General features: G+C 39.8%; 1 protein-coding gene across 1 annotated transcript in view; it reads right to left on the reverse strand.

Annotated features, from left to right (window-relative positions):
* Tjp2 (tight junction protein 2) overlaps positions 1 to 20346 on the reverse strand; it is a 145255-nt gene that overhangs the window by 107124 nt on the left and 17785 nt on the right. Inside the window, exon 2 of the mRNA XM_071600582.1 lies at positions 9018 to 9138. The gene's annotated coding sequence lies outside the window, so the exon portion shown is untranslated. The remainder of the gene's footprint in view (positions 1 to 9017; positions 9139 to 20346) is intronic.

The raw sequence follows: 20346 nt of genomic DNA on the forward strand, positions 1-20346 counted from the left end.
AGACTTGAGATCCAAAGTAAACTGGGCACAGTGGTATACTCCTATAATCCCAACATCTTGAGAGACTGAGGCAGGAGGATCACAAGTTCAAGGACAGTCTCAGCAACTTCACAAGGTCCTAAGCAACTTAGAAAGACCCTTTATCAAAAAAAAAAAAAAAAAAAAGTGGGGGTGGGGGGCAGTGCTAGGAATGCAGCTCAGTGGTAAAGTATTTCTGGGTTAAATTCCCAGTGCAAAAAATGTGTGTGTGTTGTGGGGGCAGGCCCCAAATTCCTTAATAGGACACCTATAGCACAAGCGTTAAAACCAAGAATCAACAAATAGGACGAATTCAAACCAAAAAGTTTTTTCTCAGCAAGAGAAATAATATGTGAGGTGAATAGGGAGCCTACATCCTGGGAACAAATTTTTACCTCTCAAACATCAGCTAGAGCTCTAATCTCTAGGGTATACAAAGAACTCAAAAAGCTAAACAACAAAAAAGCAAATAACCCAATCAACAAATAGGCCAAGGACTTGAACAGAAACTTCTCAGAAGAGGATATACAATCAATCAACAAATACATGAAAAAATGCTCACCATCTCTAGAAATCAGAGAAATGCAAATTAAAACTACTCTAAGATACCATCTCACTCCAATAAGAATGGCAGCCATTATGAAGTCAAACAACAATAAGTGCTGGCGAGGATGGGGGCGGGGAGGTACACTCATACATTGTTGGTAGGACTGCAAATTGGTGCAGCCAATTTGGAAAGCAGTATGGAGATTCCTTGGAAAGCTGGGAATGGAACCACCATTTGACCCAGCTATTCCCCTTCTCGGACTATACCCAAATGACCTAAAAAGAGCATACTATAGGGACACAGCCACATCAATGTTTATAGCAGCACAATTCACAATAGCTAGAACGTGGAACCAACCTAGATGCCCTTCAATAGATGAATGGATTAAAAAAATGTGGCATTTATACAGAATGGAATATTACTCAGCACTAAAAAATAACAAGATCATGGCATTTGCAGGCAAATGGATGGCATTAGAGCAGATTATACTAAGTGAAGTTAGCCAATCCCTAAAAAACAAATGCCGAATGTCTTCTCTGATATAAGGGGGGTGACTCAAAATGGGATAGGGAGAAAGAGCATGAGAAGAAGATTACCACTAAATAGGGAAGAGAGGTGGGAGGGAAAAGGAGGGAGAAGGGGAGTTGCACGGAAGATGGAAGGAGAACCTCATCATTATACAGAATACATATATGATGTTGTGATGCGAAAAAGAAAAAAAATGTGTCACATTAGATTGGATAGAGAGAAAGGATGGGAGAGGAGGGGAGGAGCTGGGGGGATAGGAAGGGCAGCAGAATAGAATAGACATTATGATTGATGTATGTATTATATGTCAAAATACATTCTGCTGTCATGTATGACTAAAAAAAATAAAAATGAATTGTATGGTTAAAAAAATGTGTGTAGGTGTGTTTTGTGAACACATACATATATTTATGTGTGCACATGTATGTATGTACTTCTATACATATATATATATATATGTACATATGCCTATACATACACACATATTTTTTGGCAGTACTGGGAATTGAACCTAGGGCCTCAAACATGATAGGCACACACTGAGCTACATCCCCAGTCCTTTTCTGTCCAGGCTAGCCTTTAACTTGCAATCCTCTTGACTTAGGTTTCTGAGTAGCTGGGATTACAGGCACATGCCACTATGCCCAGCAAATTGATTTTATAAATGCGCAACTACTTTGGTTTGTTAATATCAACAATTATATTTCAATATCAAGTAACAATAATTATAATCAAATGATTGTTTTTTTCCCAAAAATTGATTTTTTTTTCAAGTACCAAATAATTATGATTCAGTGTAGGAAAGGATCCTGACTGGGGTCTTTTTTGATCTCAGATTATACAGCCAGATTACCTCTAAATGAATTCAAGTCTGGGCTGCCACCAACCATTTGATTCATACAAGTAAAATTCATACAAGGGCTCTCCACTGATGACCTCTCCCTCATCCAGAAGCTAGATGCAAATTTTTCATCTCAATTTCATCAGGTTAAGTGGAAACCATAAAATAAGCTTCCTCTAGGCTTCCTCACACAGCCTCAGTATCAGGACCCAACATGGGCAGCCGCACACCGCACCTTGCTGGTGACCACAGAGTCCTGCTCATCTGTAGCTTTCCCTAAGGGAAATCTGCATCTAAATTTCCCCAGGCAGTGCCTTGCCTGGCCCATAGGATACCTGAAATCAGCTACAGGACGCCTAAGTGGCAGCATAGTGGGTACAGAAAGTGTTGCAGAGAAGTGGGTAGGAAGGAAAAGAGATAAGAAGCACAGAGAATCCTTTTAAAAATCTGGCCTATGAAAAGTAAGAGAGGTGGGGCTCTGGGTCATCTTTAATGCTTAGGTTCTGAATTCTTCTAAACACGCAGGAGTATAATTAAATTTGTGTTTCAGATCCTCTTGAGCATTACTCACCTATGTGTGCTATATTTAAAAAGTCCAGACAGATTTCCAGGGATAGGCAGGAAGGCCAACACTGTCTTGTTGATTTCATGAATACAGCATGCACTCTAATTTTTCTATGCAAAAAGTATTTGACTCTTGACTAAAGCATTAGAAAGTTACTAAGAATAAAGTCTTCTTATTTTTATTTTTCTCCTGCTTACACAGTATACTAACTCCTCTTAATGATGAAAGTTTTCTTGAATTGCTAAAATGACAAAGTCTTTGTAGATTGGTATTTGGAGTACTGCTCTAGGATACTGGTATCATTGTATGGCTACTGACAAAACTACTCATCTGAAATCTCATTGGCTGGGTTATTGTTAACTTGCTAAATCCCTGAATGTAGAAACAATTCCAAGTAGATGCATAAGAAAATTCAAGTAAATACAAATTTAAGAGCTAACACATTGTTAGGCTACATATTTACAGACAGACTAATTTGGGAAGGAAATTAAGAACAAGACAGCTATTCGCAAATAATCAGTGCGTTCACAGTGTCCTATGTATTTAAAAGTATCAAAAAGAGCATCATCATCTGAAAAACAAAGCCCCTTTCATTTATGAATTTTAATACTCTATTCAATATACTCTAGTATATTCAATGTACTTCATATACTCTAATAATTTCCCACCAGCTCTCGTATAGCAGATAAGACAGGCATCTGAATTATCAGAGTCCTTCAGGGGCTGGGGATGCAGCTCAGTGGTAGGTCACTTGCCTAGCATGTGAGCTCCATCCATGGTACCATAAGAGCCCAAAGCTACCAGAGTAGCAGCCTGGAACCCTGAATTCCACAACAATGGGGAACCAAAAAGAAACATAGGAGAGAAAAAGAAAATTCTAGAAAGCAGTGGAGCACTGGGTAAAAGAGCACAGCTACTGGAGACAGACAGATGCAGGTTTCAGTGAGCCCCAGTTCTGCTACTTCTTAAGTTGGAATCTGACGACTTTGCCCACCATCCATTTTGACCTACAAAAATGGCAGTGGCTCAATTTAGTATGATATGGGCAGGTGGCCTACATACTCTCTAAGCTTCCATATACAGTTGTGATGAATTGAATTGTCCCCTCAAAATTCATATATTGAAGTTCTGCCTACCCCCCCCCCCATACTCGACACCTCAGAATGTGACTTTATTTGGAGACAGGGCAGTTACAGAGGTAAATTCAGCTATAGAGACTTCTCTAAAGTGGGTCCTAAACCAAAATGACAAAATAAAAAGGGAAATTTTCAACACAGAGCCACACGTAGAGGGAAAATGATGTAAAGAGACAGAGAGAGAGAAGACACCCATCCATAAGCCAGCAAGAAAGCCCTGGGACAGATCCTTCCCTCACCGCCCTCCAAGGGAACTAACCCAGCCAACACACTGAGTGTGAACATCTAGCCTCCCAAACTGGAAGACAATAAATTCCTGTTGTTTCAGTCACCCAGTGCTTTGTCCCTCCAGCAGCTCTAGCAAATGGGGATTCCAGGGCTGGTGACGGATCTCAGTGGTAGAGTGCTTGCTTTGCATATGCAGAGGCCCTCAGTTCACTTCCCAGAATTGCACAAAAACTCACAGTGGGTATCACAGCTGGACCTGCACCTCCTAGGATGGTATGAGAACTAGATGAGACAATGCATGTAGAGTATTTAGCACAATCCAACTGAATCACAGCTGAACTTCCTCACAAGGGGAGGATTTTAAAATTCCTCATGCCCCAATAGGCACTGAAGAAATTAAGACTAAGATGTTCTTTGGCTAACTAAATCTATACACATATATTTCCTGCCCTTTGTCCCACTTTGCCGCCTCTTGTGAACACTTTCCATGCACCTGAGCTCCCCAAAATGGAGATTTGAGACAGTTTCTCTTCCTCAACACTGGCTTTGAATAAACTTATTTTCCTGCCAACCTGACTCCTGAGTATTGTGGAACCTAAGTGGTAAAGCCCTTCCCATGGTAGTAACACAACGACACAAGATGCACCCCAACGTGGTCATCGTTATCACAGGTCAACGCTTCATTTCATACCAGAATCACAGTGACATTCTAGGACAATCACAAACCTTTCTTCTAGCCCCGTGATGGACGATCGCTTCTTCCTGAGTTTCTTTTCCCCTCTTTGCACATCTAGCCAACAATTTTTCATCCTTGGGTTTCCTCTCAAACATCATCTCCCCAGGAGGCCACCCCTGACTGAGCCACCACTTCTGGCCTTCTGTCATAGCCACTAGAAGAACACAGGTACAGTCCTTTTCTCCCAGCAGTGCAATTACTAATCCCAAACCAGACTCCTAAGTCCCCCAGGGGTGAGCTTTTAGGTCCCTCTAAATGTCCCTTAGGCAGTGCTATGTGATATGATCCTCAAATATTTGAGGAAAAAAACCCTTAGCCACAGGTAGGGGAACTGGCTACAAAACACACATCAGCACACCATCTACAAACAAACCCATGCTCTAAAATTCCTATTTAAGGTACACTCCAGGTTAGGGGTTCTTAAACTATGGTATGCAAACCCCAAGAACTTGTTAGAAATGCCAATTCCTGGCCTCACCCACACTGCCTGAAGCAGAAATTATTATTTTTTTTTAATATTTAGTTTTTAGTTATAATTGAATACAATGCCGTTATTTTATGTATTTATTTTTATGTGGTACTGAGGATCCAACCCAGGGCCTTGTGTATGCAAGGCAAGCCCTCTTCCAACTGAGTTACGTTCCCAGACCTGAAGCAGAAATTCTTGGGGGTGGGGCCCAAGACTGTTTTCACAAGACCTCCAGCTGATTCTGATGTAGGCAAAGTTTGAGAACTATTGCTCTGAGTGTGTCCAATTCAATATGAGCAGGTGTGGCTGCTTGCTGTGACCTCCCTGAGATACCCTACAGATTGAGGAGCCCTTAGGTAAGGGCACTCTACCACTGAGCTACATCCCCATTCCTTTTTGTCTTTTGAGATAGGGTCTCACTAAGTTTCCCAGGCTGAACTTCTGCCTCAGCCTCCCAAGTATTTGAGATTCCAGGCGTGCACCATTGCACCTGGCTCAAGCTTTCACTTTCAACTCACTTTTCTAAGCCCCTATGATGAGATGACACAGTGAAAACCTCTAAGGTATCTAAATAATGAGATTCCATGTCTAGGAAGCGAGGCTCTGCCCTGGAGCCTTAGCATCCTTCCTAAAGGCAGAGGCCAAGATCACGTTGCCAACTCAGAAAGGTGATCATCAAAGCCCCTTAAAGTAGCAAGAAACAAACCCAGGCAACTAGTGCTTATCCCAGCAGACTCCAAAATGGACAAGGAGGTCAGAATAGCCAGAGGCTGATGATCATTCCTCAGGTCAAGAGCAGATTCTACAGACACCCTCTTACTCCCTACTAGACATTGCTAATGGATCACAACATGCTCAACAAGCTTGGGCAGCACCTAGAAATCTTTAACTAGAGGTAACCACATCAATTGATCAGAGCTGACCTTTAAGAAAAACCTGTTTACTGACCTGCATTTAGGAGTTAAGTCTTCATGCTCAGAAGAGTTAGTTTAAAATCTTGTGACTATAGAAATCTCACTGAACCTGGGAGTCAAGGGCTATGCACCCTTGGGGAAATCGTTTACACTTTTTGAATCTCAGTTTATTTATCTACAAAAGGGCTGCGGGGTCATAGCTCAGTGGCAGAGTGCTTGCCTAGCTAGCATGCATGAGACACTGGGTTCAATTCTCAGCACCACATATAAATAATTTTTTTTTAAAGGGTGGGTGGAGGAGGAGTTGACTTCCTGTGGGGTTGTTTTCAGGAGAAAGCACCTTACACAGCACCTGGCAAACAACAGGCTCTTAATGAATGTTTTCTGGATCTGAAACTAGGACAATGTGGGATGCTCTGGAAAAAATCCTCACCACTGATGGAACTTGCCTAAGGCTAATTCATCCCAGATGCTCAACTTAAGTGTTTACACAGGAAAGAGCTCTGGAGTAGGCACAGACTTAGGAAACCAAACCCATGTCAGAAAGGTGTGGCAGTAGGACAGGTTTAGGGAATCACAAGGCAGGTATTTATCAGGTGGGTCTTGTTTGAGTCAGAAGAAGCCTTCCTCTCAACAAATAAATGCAGGTCCCTCTAGGATGATCTGTTTGTGTCCTTCAAAACTCATACAGTGAAACTTATCCTCCAATGTCATGGCATTAGGAGGTAGTGCCTTTGGAGGTGATTAGGTTAACAGGCCTCCCCCTGGTTAGCACCTTATAGAAGAGGCTACAGAGAGCTAGCTAGCTAGCTCCTTCCACTGCATGAGAACACAGAAGATGGCATGTATGAAGAAGCAGGCCCTCAGCAGACACCAAGTCAACCAAATGTTAAGAAATAAAGTTCAGGCGAGGTGTCATGGCTCATGCCTGTAATCCCAGCAGCTTGGGAGACTGAGGCAGGAGGATCACAAGTTCAAAGCCAGCCTCAATAAAGAAGTGAGGTGCTGAGCAACTCAGTAAGACCCTTTCTCTAAATAAAATGCAAAATAGGGCTGTGGATGTGACTCAGTGGTTGAGTGTCCATGAGTTCAATCCTAGGTACCCCCCAAAAAAAATAAAAAGAAAGTTCTATGAGGGGCACACTGGGGATGTGGCTCAGTGGTAGAGTATTTATCTAGAAGGCAAGAGACCTTGGGCCCTGGGCCCAGCACTGCAAAAGAAAAAGAAAAAAGAAAGTTCTGTTGTTTTCAAGTTACCTAGTCTAAGGTATTTTGTTATAGCAGATCAAAAAGACTGAGATATATACTCTTTTACAATCCATACTCTCCTTCCAATTTATTAGATTTTATCAATAGATTCCACCTAGAAATCTAGTTTCAGGAAAATCACTTCTGGGGTCTGGGTAAACAGGTGTAGTCCAATATTTGGAAACTTTAAAAGACCACAGAGAATATCTCTACATCTGAAACCACTCCCAGCCCTGTTGACTCAGTGCAAACTGAAGACTTCCCTACTCACTTGTACCCATTTAGACAAGCTGACTCTGAGAAAGAACTTGCTATTCATTCATTCAGTTAGCTTCATGTTGACATGCCTGCTGCTCTGAGGCTTAGAAACACTGAGACCTGTGCCCAATATCACACGTTAGAAGGCAGAGCACTGGAATTTGAACAGCTATCTGCTGATCTGGAGCGTGCAGTTCACATACCACTGAAATCCAGTTCTCACATATGGCTAGGAGCTGCCCAGGCAGGGGCTGCCAGCTTAAACAGACAGGAATTATAAACCAAGCACAGAAAAAAAATTCCAACTCTGTTCCAGGCAGCCATGGACTGACCTATAATCAGAGGTTAAAGTCTAACTAAGAACAAATACATCTGTCAAAACAAAATTTAATACCTTGTAAATCTTATGTAATTCATACTTAAAATTGAATCCATAAATAGATAATGCTCACTCTTAGCTCTTTCACTAAAAGCTTGTACATAATTAATCTTTAGAAGCCAGTGTGTTGACTGTCTTTTATATCTTCAGCAAAGTGCTTACATTGTTATAGTACTTTATTCCCTCAATGACAGTGAAAACAAGTGACTTACCATAACAACCTCCAACCCCGACAGCATGAACATCAAATGCCAATCTCACCATCTAGGCATTCATCCTATTTTATTTTTTTATTTTGCAATACTAAGGACTGAACCCAGGACCTCATGCATACTGAGTTCTACCACTGAGCTACATCCCCAGCCCTTCATTTTTGTTTTGAGACAGTCTTACTATATTGCCCAGGCTGGCCTCGAACTTGGGATCCTCCTGCCTCAGCCTCCAAAGTAGGTGGGATTACAGGTGTGCACCATTGCCTTGGGCTGTAGGCATTTATTACGAAACCCACGAGTTATACTTAACATGGCTTGGCCAGGAAAACACACTCACACACACATACCCCTTGGCAAAGTTAGAAACTATCAATTCAGACATAAATGCAGGTAAGATATTTCTATTTGTTGAGTGGGTGTGGTGGTACATGCCTGTAACCCCAGCAACTCAACAGGCTGAGGCAGAAGGATGGCAAATTCAAAGCCAGCCCCAGCAGCTTAGCAAGGCCCTAAGCAACTTAGTGTGACCCTGTCTCGAAAGAAAAAAGAAAAGGGGTGGTGGGAGGGGCTGGGGATATGGCTCAGTGGTTAAGTGCCCCCAGGAAAAAAAAATATTTCTGTTTATTAATAAATAGGACATTACCATTAAGTTTTCTATGAGACTTTATATGTCAGCAACATAGAAAATGACAATCTGGATGACATCTAGGATATGAAGTGATTTACATCAAACTTTTAAAAAAATATTTATTTTTTAGTTGTAGTTGGATGCCATACCTTTATTTTATTTATTTTTATGTGGTGTTGAGGATCGAACCCAGAGCCTCGTACATGCTAAGTGAATGCTCTACCGCTAAGTCACAACCCCAGCCCCTACATCAAACTTTTGGTAGAGAAGACCTAGTAACTAGGTTGCTGAGAAACAAATTAGTAAATACCTGGGAAAGCAGGCTGCTGGCCAGCAGGAGTCTGTGCTTCGTAGAATACTTGCGTCTTGAGCTGGAGCCCAGGTGCCAGTCCCACTCACAGGGAGAGGATAACAACGTGGTATTCCGCACCCTGGAAAGACAGTACGGTTAAAAATCCAACCTGGTCATTCCCAGGATAGTGATTTGCTGGAATGCACCAAAGCTCACGTATACCCATCTCACCCCCTAGAGCACAGATTTTAGTGTACTCACAGACTTGAGCAACCATCCCCCTGATCCATATTAGAACACTCTCATTATCCCCCAAAGAAACCTTACATCCTTTAGCCTTCACCCTCAATCCCCTCATTCCCTCCCTGTTCCCAGCCCTAGGCCACCACCAATCTCATTTTTGTTTCAGTAGATAAATCTATTTTGGATATTTCATATAAATGGCCACATACAGTATGTGACCTTTGGTGACTGCCTTTTTTTACTTAGCATAATGTTTTACAAGTTTTATTCATGTTATAGCATGTATCAGAACTTCATTTTTTTATGGACAAATAATATTCCATTGTGAGGATCCACCACATTTTATTTATCTATTCATCAGTTGATGGACATTGGGTTGTTTCTGTCATTTGTCTATTATGAACATTCATGCACAAATGTTTATGAGAGTTTGTTTTTCATACAATGGAATTATTGCCCCTAATGTTTTCATTTAAAAAAAAAAAAAGAGTAAATGAGTGAACATGCAAAGTTTGATATTGTCAATCCACCTGAAGTTCATCCTTTTTTTTTTTTTTTTTTTTTTGGCAGATAGCAGATATCAAATATCAAACCCAGGGCCTCATGCATGCCCAGCAAGCGCTCTACCATTGAGCTACATCCCCAGCCGCTGAAGGTCATCCTAAAAAACACGGTTTTTCTTTTTATTTCTTTCTTTTTCTTTTTTTTTTTTTTTTTTTTGTACTGGGGATTGAACCAGTGGAGTCTTGCCACCAAGCTACATCCCAGCCCCTTTTTTATTTTTAATTTTGAGACGGGGTCTCACAATAAGTTGCTGAGAATGGCCTCAAACTTGTGATCCTTTTGCCTTAGCCTCCCTGAGTTGCTGAAATTATAGGTGTGCACCACCACGCCCTGAAAGAACAAGATCTTTTCAGAATTCACCTTTTAGGTGAAGAAAAAAATCACTCAATAGGTGAGAAATAGCAGGGGGAAAAAAAAAACTTTTTAAAAAATCGGGGTAAAATATACATAAAACTTACTATTTTAAAGTGTACAATAGAGAAAACATTTTGAACTAAAAAACTTCTATAATACTGGCTCATGTCCACCATCAGAAAACATGGTAAATACTTTCTCTTTTCACCCCTCAGTGCAAGAAAATCCAATGAATACCACTGTGAAGCCAGGTGACGTGGTGCACACCTGTAATCCCAGCAACTCAGACACTGAGGAAGGAGGATTGCAAATTCAAGACCAGCCTTGGCAATTTGGTGAGACCCTGTCTGAGAATAAAATGTAAAAAAGAGCTGAGGGTTTGGCTTAGTGCTACAGGGCCTCTGGGTTTAATCACCAGCACAAAAAGAAAAAGAGAGAGAGCGTGGAGCAGGGGAGACAGACACATACCCCTACTGCACCTTTTTATGATTCTGCATTCTGCTTGCCTCCAACACCACCAGGAGGCAAGCTCATTTCTGGCTTGTGCCCGGGTTCTGGCAGCTTCCCTTGGGCAATCACAGGAAGAACATCTAGTGGGAGAAAGAATGTGGCTTCCCACCAGCTCTGGACATGCTCTTCTGTTTGCTACACACAGTGACACTGTGGCATCTGTATAAAGCAATCTACTAGCCAGAGGTGTTGGAATATACTGTAATCCCAGCCTTGGGGCTCGGGGCAGGGCAGCCAAGGCAGGAGAATCACAAGTTCAAGGACAACCTGGATAATTTAGCAAGATCCTGTCTCAAAAAAAAAAAAAAAAATGGTGGTGGGGAGGGGCTGGGGATGTGGTTCAGAAGTAGAGCATCCCTGAGTTCAATCCCCAGTACCCCAAAACAAAATAAAACAAAACAAAAAACACTCTACTCCCTACATCCCTCCATGATGAAACAGAAGTAGAGGACAGTGTCTGATTTTATTTGTACAGGCGGGAGGCCCATTTCCCTTCTCAAGGATCAGCAGGAAATGTAGGCAAAGGCTAAACCGAGGCCATCTGGACATCCTACAAAGCAAGCGGTGGGATTAGAGCCCAGCCCATACGTGGTTTCTATTATTACTCCCAAAGATAAATAAATGGCTAGCAAATCAAGATGCACTTGGTTATGCTTGGAGCCTGAATATGGGATTTTTCTGTATGTAACAGCTCCAAAGAGAACTTGCTTCTTTTAGTGAAACAGATTGTTTCTTAATTCAATCAGCCTTTTGCATTTCTAAGATATCCTGGCTTCAGCTTTCTTTTTGTAATATTTTAAGGGTTTTTGACGTGTAAAAACTACTAATAACATTCAGTCATTTTTAAAATACCCTATTATTGACTGGGGCCTCTAAACTATGAAAAGCTTGGAGGAAGCAGGTAAAATCTATTCTTGGTTTTCAATAGTTTGGGCATGTACGTAAGCTATTGCCAGATAATGGTAGAACTGAAAAACTATACAAATTTTAAAAGGCATGCCTCGGTATGTTTGTGTTAGGTGTTGATTCTTTTTCCCCGCTTTCATGCATGACGATACGGAGACTGAGTAAGCAGTGGCAGACATTTGCTGAGCACCTACTAGGCCCTGAGCAATGAGGGAAATGTGCACGTGTAAATCTCCTCATTTCTGCTTCAATGAACTTGCAACACTCAGGAAATTGTTGGTTGGTAACTGTTTTACAATCATGTGAATGTACAGTTTGCAGATTAGAAGCCCCAGATTAGTCCTCCCTCTAGACAACAAGAAAAAGACTAAAGGGGGAAGGGGAAGGGAAAAGAATAAATTCCTTGAGATTTTAAACATGGATTATTTCTGACTTCAATTATGTTTTAATACACAAAATCAACTACTCCTGAAAACTATGTAGTATTACTATGAACTGAGGAATCACTACTACTACTTATTATTATTTATTTTTTACTTATAAATTTTTTTAGGGTACTGGGGATTGAACCCAGGGGTATTTAACCACTAAACTACAACTTCAGCCCTTTTTATTTTGAGATAGGATCTTGCAAAATTGCTTAGAGCCTCGCTAAATTGCTGAAGTTGGTCTAGAATTGGAGATACTTCTGTCTCAGTATCCTGAGTTGCTGGGATTACAGGTGTGTACCACCACTCCTGGCAGAATACTTCTTGAGAAGAATAGAAGGGACAGAATTATTTGAAGAAAAATCAACCTCACTGGTTATTCAGCCAGCCCAATAGAAATCTCTGATCACACATATATGGGAAGATTTCCCTCCATAAAATCACAGCCAACAATCTTACCTCCTTAACACCATGATCTTTAGCAACTGCTGGGAGGGGAAGTATTGGACCTAAAATCCACCAGGAAGATCAGAAGGTGCAAGGTCAAGAATAGCAAGTAGGCTTTAAGGGAAAGTGTAATGAAAAGATGCTTGTTTCTCACAGTATGGTTCATGGAATAAATCATCAGCATCACAGGGGCCAATGGCATTACATAGGAGTTCATTAGCAATGCAAAACCTGTTTTTATTGTATTTTTTTGTTTTGTTTTGTTTTGTTTTTTTGGGGTGGTGGTAGTAGTACTGGGATTGAATCCACAGGCATTCTAGCACTTAGCTATATCCCAGCCCTTTACATTTTGAGACAGATTCTTGCTAAATTGCCTGGGTTGGCCTCAAACTTGCATTCCTCCTGCCTTATTTTCCTCAATAGCTGGGATTACAGATGTGTACCACCATGCCCAGCAGAAATACAAAATCTTATGCTCCACCATAACCTACAAAATCAGAATCTGCATTATAGTAGATAATCCATAGGCCTATTAAAATTTAATAAATAAGACATCAAGATATCTCTGAAAGATGCAGAATTGATGCACGAAATCGACACATGTCAGCAGGAGATAAACCCTTCTAGGATACCCAGAAAGGGGTGTTTACTCTTAGTAATGGATGTAAATATGTTCCAAGAAGGGCTGTATCAGGTAATAAGGGGGTCAGCAAGCAAAAAATGGGAATTAGTGAAACAAAGTTTTGTCCATGTGTATTCAAAGAATGCAAAGAATTATAGACACAAGGAAAACCTCATTTGATGCTGTGCTATGTCATCAGGCTTAAAGGAATGTTTCCTTTCTCTCTCTCTCTCTCATGTTATTTAAGGGTTGGAGGCCTAGGTCAGGGATAGAGAGCTTGTCTAGCATGCATGAAGCCCTGGATTCAATCTCCAGTATCACAAAAAAGAAAATAAAGTAATATTTAACTTTCCTTATTAAGGATCATTTTGTAATAAATAATTTGACTTCTGTTTGACTTGATTTGGAGAAAGGAGGAGAGACAGAAATAGTTTTCCTTAGGGTACTTACTCATTCCAATTACTGGGAAAAGCTTTCTCCAAACAAAATTTAAATATCTGGCTATCAGTTTATGTATCTGAATCATGTGAGCTTGTTTAGGGTGCATTCCTTCATGAATGGTCCTGAGCCACAAACAAGAACCTCTACTTTCTGTTTGAGGGCCAAGTCCTGGATCATGATGACTCAAAGGAGGCCAAGTTTGCCGCTTTTCAAATGAAAAGACTAAATCACAGTTTAGAAATGGTAATATAGGGACCATGTGTCACAGCTCCCCAGTTCCCCAACTACAAGTTCAGAACAAACATCCCTAATGAACTGCAATACTCCTTTCCTGCTAAGTCTAGACTTGGCCCCAGGGTCCTCCCATCAGCTGGTACCTGCATGCCATATGAAATCCATTTGCCATCCCTGATAAAAGATTCTCCCAGCTCTAAAATTCTGTTATGCCCAAACCAAAGTCCAGACTTCAGCATGCCCAGTATCCATATCACAATTTGGTCAATTAAGCATGATTTCCATAAGCCCTCACCAAACACCATTAACCCACTTAAGCTCACAGTCACTACATGCTCCTTGGCACCTGCTCTCACACACACACTTCCTTTGACTTGTAAGAGAATAATAGTAAAATAATAATAATGTTGTCTAGGAATTCCATTGCATCTCTAAAATTTCCCAAGTATCTATTTTTTTTTTTTTCTAGTAAAGAGTACTTTTACAGTTGGAAAGAAAATCTAAACCAAATTTCTCACCAGAAGTACTACTGCCATTTTGGACTAGATAATTATTTGTTGGGGACTGTCCCGTGCATGGCAAGATGCTGGGCAGTCTCCCTGGCCTCCACTCACAGATGCCAGTAACAGGCCTGTGTTGTTACAACCAAATCTGCTCCCAAGACATTGATGCCAAATGTTCCCTTGGGGACAAAATTCCTCACCCCCACCTCCACTGAGAACCACTGACCTTAACGATTATAGTAATTCTATAAGGCAGATAGATGAAACTATGGGTGATTTTTTTCCCCCTTATTTTTCTGTATTTTCTAAATCTTCTGTAATGAATGGGTACTATTTCTATGATAAAAATAGGCCAGAAATATTCTAATTTTTAAAAATATTTTTTAGTTATAGATGGACACAATATCTTTATTTATTTATTTTTATGTGATGTCGAGGATCGAACCCAGTTCCTCATGTATGCGAGGCAAGCGCTCTACCACTGAGCCACAACTCCAACCCCAGAAATATTCTATTTTTTAAAAGAAATTTCATTTGCTAAACAGACACCTCAGGTTGACTGTCACTGTGCATTTCATGCAATTTAAAAATTAAACTCAAACCCTAAAAATGCTGTTTACGACCAGGCACCTTAAACCAGCAACTCTTTGAAGTGTAAAAGATACAAAAGAAAGACTGTAAAAAAAAGAGCTTAAATTGAGGTCTATAGCCATGTAGAAAAGGACTTCTAAGCCCTCTGCAAGCATGGTAAATCGGTGGGCTCTACAAAGAGCTATGACATGAAAACTACTGTCTTAAGAAAAGTTTTTCCCTGAAAGATAGTCTGCATATACACTTTATCCACTGTTTTTACAATGATGGGAATAAAACCCAGGGTCTCACGCATGCTAGGCCAGCACACCCACTAAACTGCGCTCCAACCTCTGCCCATCCACTTTAACCAGAAAAACACTTGCATTGATAAGGGGAAAAAAATAGTAAGGCACATTTTCTTCATCTGTTAGCATTGCTACATTTCTAGACCATGCAAAAAAAATTTCAAAATTAGAGAATTTAAATATCTAGATTGTAAAAATGGGCTCTTGACTGTTACTTTGTCTCTGTGGGGGTTAAAAGTGTTATCCAAGAATTTCATCGTTATTTTAAAATCATTCTAGGAGCACCATATCCTCCAAGAAGCAATCTGTTATCTGCATGAGAAAAATGCCTCTTTCCTCTCTGTGGGCTCCCCAAACAGCGAAGAAAATATTAATATTTATAGGGAGAAGCTTCCATGCTCCTCTGCTTACCCAGGGTGCTGCCAAAGGTTCACGTGCCTTCTGCTTTCAGGGAGAAGTTCTCTCTTGTTAAGTGGGGTGATCCCAACTGCTGCTTCCAGAATACCTATGTACTTCTTGTACCTCATCTTGTCTCCCCCAATGCAAGGTCCTGCAAATATCAGTCACTGTACAGACGAAACAACGGTACTAATCTTTGCTGTACTGGAATCTACTGCTCCTTTCTGATGCGCTGTGTATCCCTGGCTAAACCTGTCAAATATAGCAGTGGGGTAAGAAGGGAGAAGGAGGCCAAACCACGAAGGATGAGAAGGTCTCTCAGATCTCCCTGCAAAGACGGTGTTATTGAAGGCTGAAAAATGCTGAATGAAGCACTAAAGAAAATGATTTGCAGGAATGACAGTAGTTTTAAATACAGCACTCTAACATACACTCCCCAATTAATCTGCACATAAATCTTTGAGGCCACTAATCCTTCATGTACTAATGGCACACGAGGTGATTTATCTCAAGGTCTTGTAATAATTGATCCAAAAAGCCTGCTTGCCTCTGGATGTGCTGAAATCAGAAACAAATTTGCTTTTTCTACAAACATGTATGTGCTTTGACAAATGTGGAGGGAATTCCAGTTGTCATTTTATAGCAATATATTTCTAACTGCTGTAAGCTCCTTGCTTAGTTCAATAGCAAAGCAAAGATTGATTAATTCATTAAGAAACAATTTTAGGCTGGAAGTGGTGGTGCAGGGCTGTAATTCCAGCAATTCAGAGGCTGAGACAGGAGGATGGCAAGTTCAAGGCCAGCCTCAGCAACTTAGTGAGACCCTGTCTCAAAATAAAAAATTTTAAAAAGGGGCTGGGGATGTGGTTCTGTGGTTAAGCATCTCGGAGTTAAATCCCTGATATCAAAACAAAACAAAAACAAAAAAAGAAGTGATCTTAGGTTTTTTTAAAATATATTTTTTTCAGTACTTCTAAAACCCAACATGGATGAACCCTGTTGTCATTAAAAAACATTAGAGATATTCAGAATCTATCATCCCTCTTTTTTTGTAAGACTCTTTGTTTGGCTTCAAGGAGCTTTCTTACTCTGTCCATGGGGAATATAAAGCCAATCTATCATAATGGTCCATCTCAGGGCTATGGTACACATGACCTAGACCAGATCAACATCTTCCCTGGGATGAAATATGACATTAGGGTAGAAGTTTTCTCTGTCCATTGGTGTTAGTAACAGGGTTAGGACTGTTGGCAGACATGTGCCCCACCACCCAGAGAGGGATCTTCACTAGTAGTTGACAGATAGCACCAGAAGAAATTCATGACATCCTTTGAGTTTCTAGATCCAGCTATGCCTAGCCACTACTGACCCAGGAGATTCCAGTAATACCTCTCTGCCCACTACCACCAGGACTGGGCATTGAACCCAGGGCCTCCCACATGATAGCCAAGTGCTCTACCACTGAGCTACATCCCTAGTCCTTTTTATGTTTTATTTTCAAACAACAACTGGCTAAACTGCAGAGGCTGGCCTCCAACATGCCAACCTCCTGCCTCAGTCTTCCAAGTAGCTGTGATTACAGGGGTGTGTTTCCACATCCAGCTCAACTCTACTTTTTTTTTTTAATATATATATTTTTAGTTGTAGGTGAACACAATACCTTTATTTATTTTTTATGTGGTGCTGAGGCTTGAATTCAGTGCCTCACATGTGCTAGGCAAGCTCTACCACTGAGCCACAACAGTAGCCCCTCAGCTATACTTTTATTAAAGCTTATTATGTAAAAACGTTGGTGAATTTTAATATTAGTTATGTTTCTGTCAGTCTGAAAGGGGTCTAAGAGGTCTAACTGATATACCTCCTCCCTCACTAACCTCTTTGGGCTGTTTTTTTTCTTTTTCTTTTTGAAATGTTATGACAACACATAGGAATTATGATCGTCCTTGTCCAAACTCATGTATAAATGGGAGGTAAAATAGAAAAGGGTGATTGGAATGGTGGGGGCACCTGTAATCCAAGCTACTCAGAGGCTAAGGCAAGGAGGACTGTTGGTTCCAGGCCAGCCTCCGCAATGTGGCAAGACCCTGTCTCAAAATTTTTTAAAAAGGTGGGAGCACAGCGGTCTGGGATTTGTCTCAGTGACTGACCATCCATGGGCTCAATCCTTTGTATTAAATAAATTTTAGCAAGGGCTAGAGACACAGTTCATAGTTAGAGCACCCCTGGGTTGAATCCCCAGTACCAAATAGAAGAAGAAAAAAGATGGAGGAGGAGGAGGAACTGGGCACAATGGCACATGCCTATAATCCTAGCGACTAGGGAGATTAAGGCAGGAGGACTGCAAATTTGAGGCTAACCTCAGCAAATTAGTGAGACCCTGCCTCAAAATACAAAATAAATAGGGCTGGGGATGTGGCTCAGTGGTAAACTGACCCTGGGTTCAATCCCTAGTAACCAAAAAAAAAAAAAAAAACCTGGTAATAAAAATAAATTACACATTCTTCCTAATAAGAATTTATTCTGCTCTTCTTAGTCTTTATATTTAAGTTTCTAATTTAGAAATGATGGGGAATAGAGTACATTTTAATTAACTTTGTATACCAGTATCTACCAGAACATTGTATTATTAATTATAATTTAAACCTATAATTGTTGAAGGATTGAATGGGACCAAGTGAGAATTAAGGAGACTTTGGGTTGCCTTCCTATTATATAATGAAGAATTATTACATTTGCCTGATACTTTAGAACACATGAGTAAATCAGTGAGAAGACAAGTGAACTGCAGAAACATATGAAATATAGATCACAGATAATATTGTGAACAATGGCCCAGCTAAAATTGTTTTTATTTGTTCTTTTCAGCTATAGATGACAATAGAATCTATTTTGATATATTTACACAGCATGGACTATATCTCATTCTAATTAGGATCCCAGTCTTGTGTATGTACACGATGATGAGTTCCTGTGATATATTCATATATGTCAGATGGGCAATTTAGTGAGGCCCTAAGCAACTTAATGAAACCCTGTCTCATAAAAAATAAAAAAGACTGGGGATGTGGCTCAGTGGTTAAGCACCACTGGGTTCAACCTCCTGCACCCCCCCAAAAAAAATAGTTTATTCTTTAAAGCATTCATAATATTTTATCTCGAGAACTAATATATTTTAAGGTTTGTTAAAATATATTACTTTCAAATTAATATATTCATATAAAAATATATATATTCATATATATGAGAAGAAATGCTTACAAATCTGATAGGGGTACATGAGCAAAAAGTCTGAAGTTGGGTGATTTAAATATCCCCTCATCTACACTCTTAGCCTCAATTTCCCCATTTATAAAATAAGAGAATTCAACAGATGACAGATACATTTTCTACCATCACTGACAACAAACATCAAAAGGCTAAGACCTCCCACTTCACTTTACCTAATTAGACAATTAATCTGACCACAATAAAGTGGTGAGAAACAAGGGATAACCATTTGGTCTGAGCATAGTTCATTTCCATAGTATTCATGAATTTCACTCCCACTGGTGTTCTGCAAACAATTAGTACCAGTTAGTCACAAGAATTCTTTTATCAGCTGAACTTGAACTTGGCCAGCTACAGCTGCCACCACTGAAAAAAAGTTCCAATACAGTCTTCATTTCATCATAGATGTAATTGCACTCACACAACAGCCTTTGTTCTCACAAACTGTGTTTCTAATGATGCATGATAAAATTACTATATGACCCTCTCAAATGAAGAAATGAAGCCTGAGCCAACCACAATAAAAAAATCAAGTTAAACTTGTTACCCAAAGGAAGCTGTTTTACTGCATTGAAAGTGACAATGTTTTATGAGTGCCATGCTTAAAGTTTCATTTTCTATTGGAATTGCTTATTCTAACATTTAACATACGGCTATTACAAGTGATTTTTATCTATGATGATCTCATTCAAAATTTAAATTGGGTCTTTCATTAGGAAAATAATTGTGCTTTAGCAAATATTACAAAGAATTTGCTTTTCTGAGCATTTGACAAAATACAGCATCCATTCATGTTCAAAACACTAGAAAAACTTGGGATGGTAGGAAAATACCTCAAAATTGTAAAAGCTGTATATGTTAAACCCAAGGCCAGCATCATTCTAAATGAAAGAAAACTCTAAGCATTTCCTCTAAAAACTGAAACAAGACAGTTCTATTTCACCACTTCTATTCAACATAGACCTTGAAACTCTAGCCAGAGCAAATTGGCAAAAGGAAGAAATTAAAGGGATACAAATGGGAAAAGAACTATTTCTATTTGCAACAACATGATCCTATATTTAGAAGACCCCAAAAACTCCACCAGAAACCTTCTAGAATTCATAAATGAATTCAGGAAAGTAGCAGGATATAAAATTAACATCCATAAATAAATTGTGTTCCTATACACCAATGATGAATCTGCTGAAAGAGAAATCAGAAAAACTATCTCATTTACAATAGCCTTAAAACAAAAACAAAAACAAAACAACAACATCAAAAAAACCTAGGAATCAATCTAACAAAAGAAGTGAAAGTCCCCTTTACAATGAAAACTACAGAACACTAAAGAAAGAAATTGAAGAAGACATTAGAAGATGGAAAAATCTCCCATGTACTTGGATAGGCAGAATTAATATTATTGAAATGGCCATACTACCAAAAGCACTATACAGATGCAATTCCTATTAAAATTCCAATGACATTCATCATAGAAATAGAAATTTCAATAATGAAATTCTTTTTGGAAAAACAAAAGCCCAGAATAGACAAAGCAATCATTAGTGAAAA

Source organism: Marmota flaviventris, chromosome 13 (assembly GCF_047511675.1).
Source record: "Marmota flaviventris isolate mMarFla1 chromosome 13, mMarFla1.hap1, whole genome shotgun sequence".
NCBI lineage: Eukaryota > Metazoa > Chordata > Mammalia > Rodentia > Sciuridae > Marmota > Marmota flaviventris.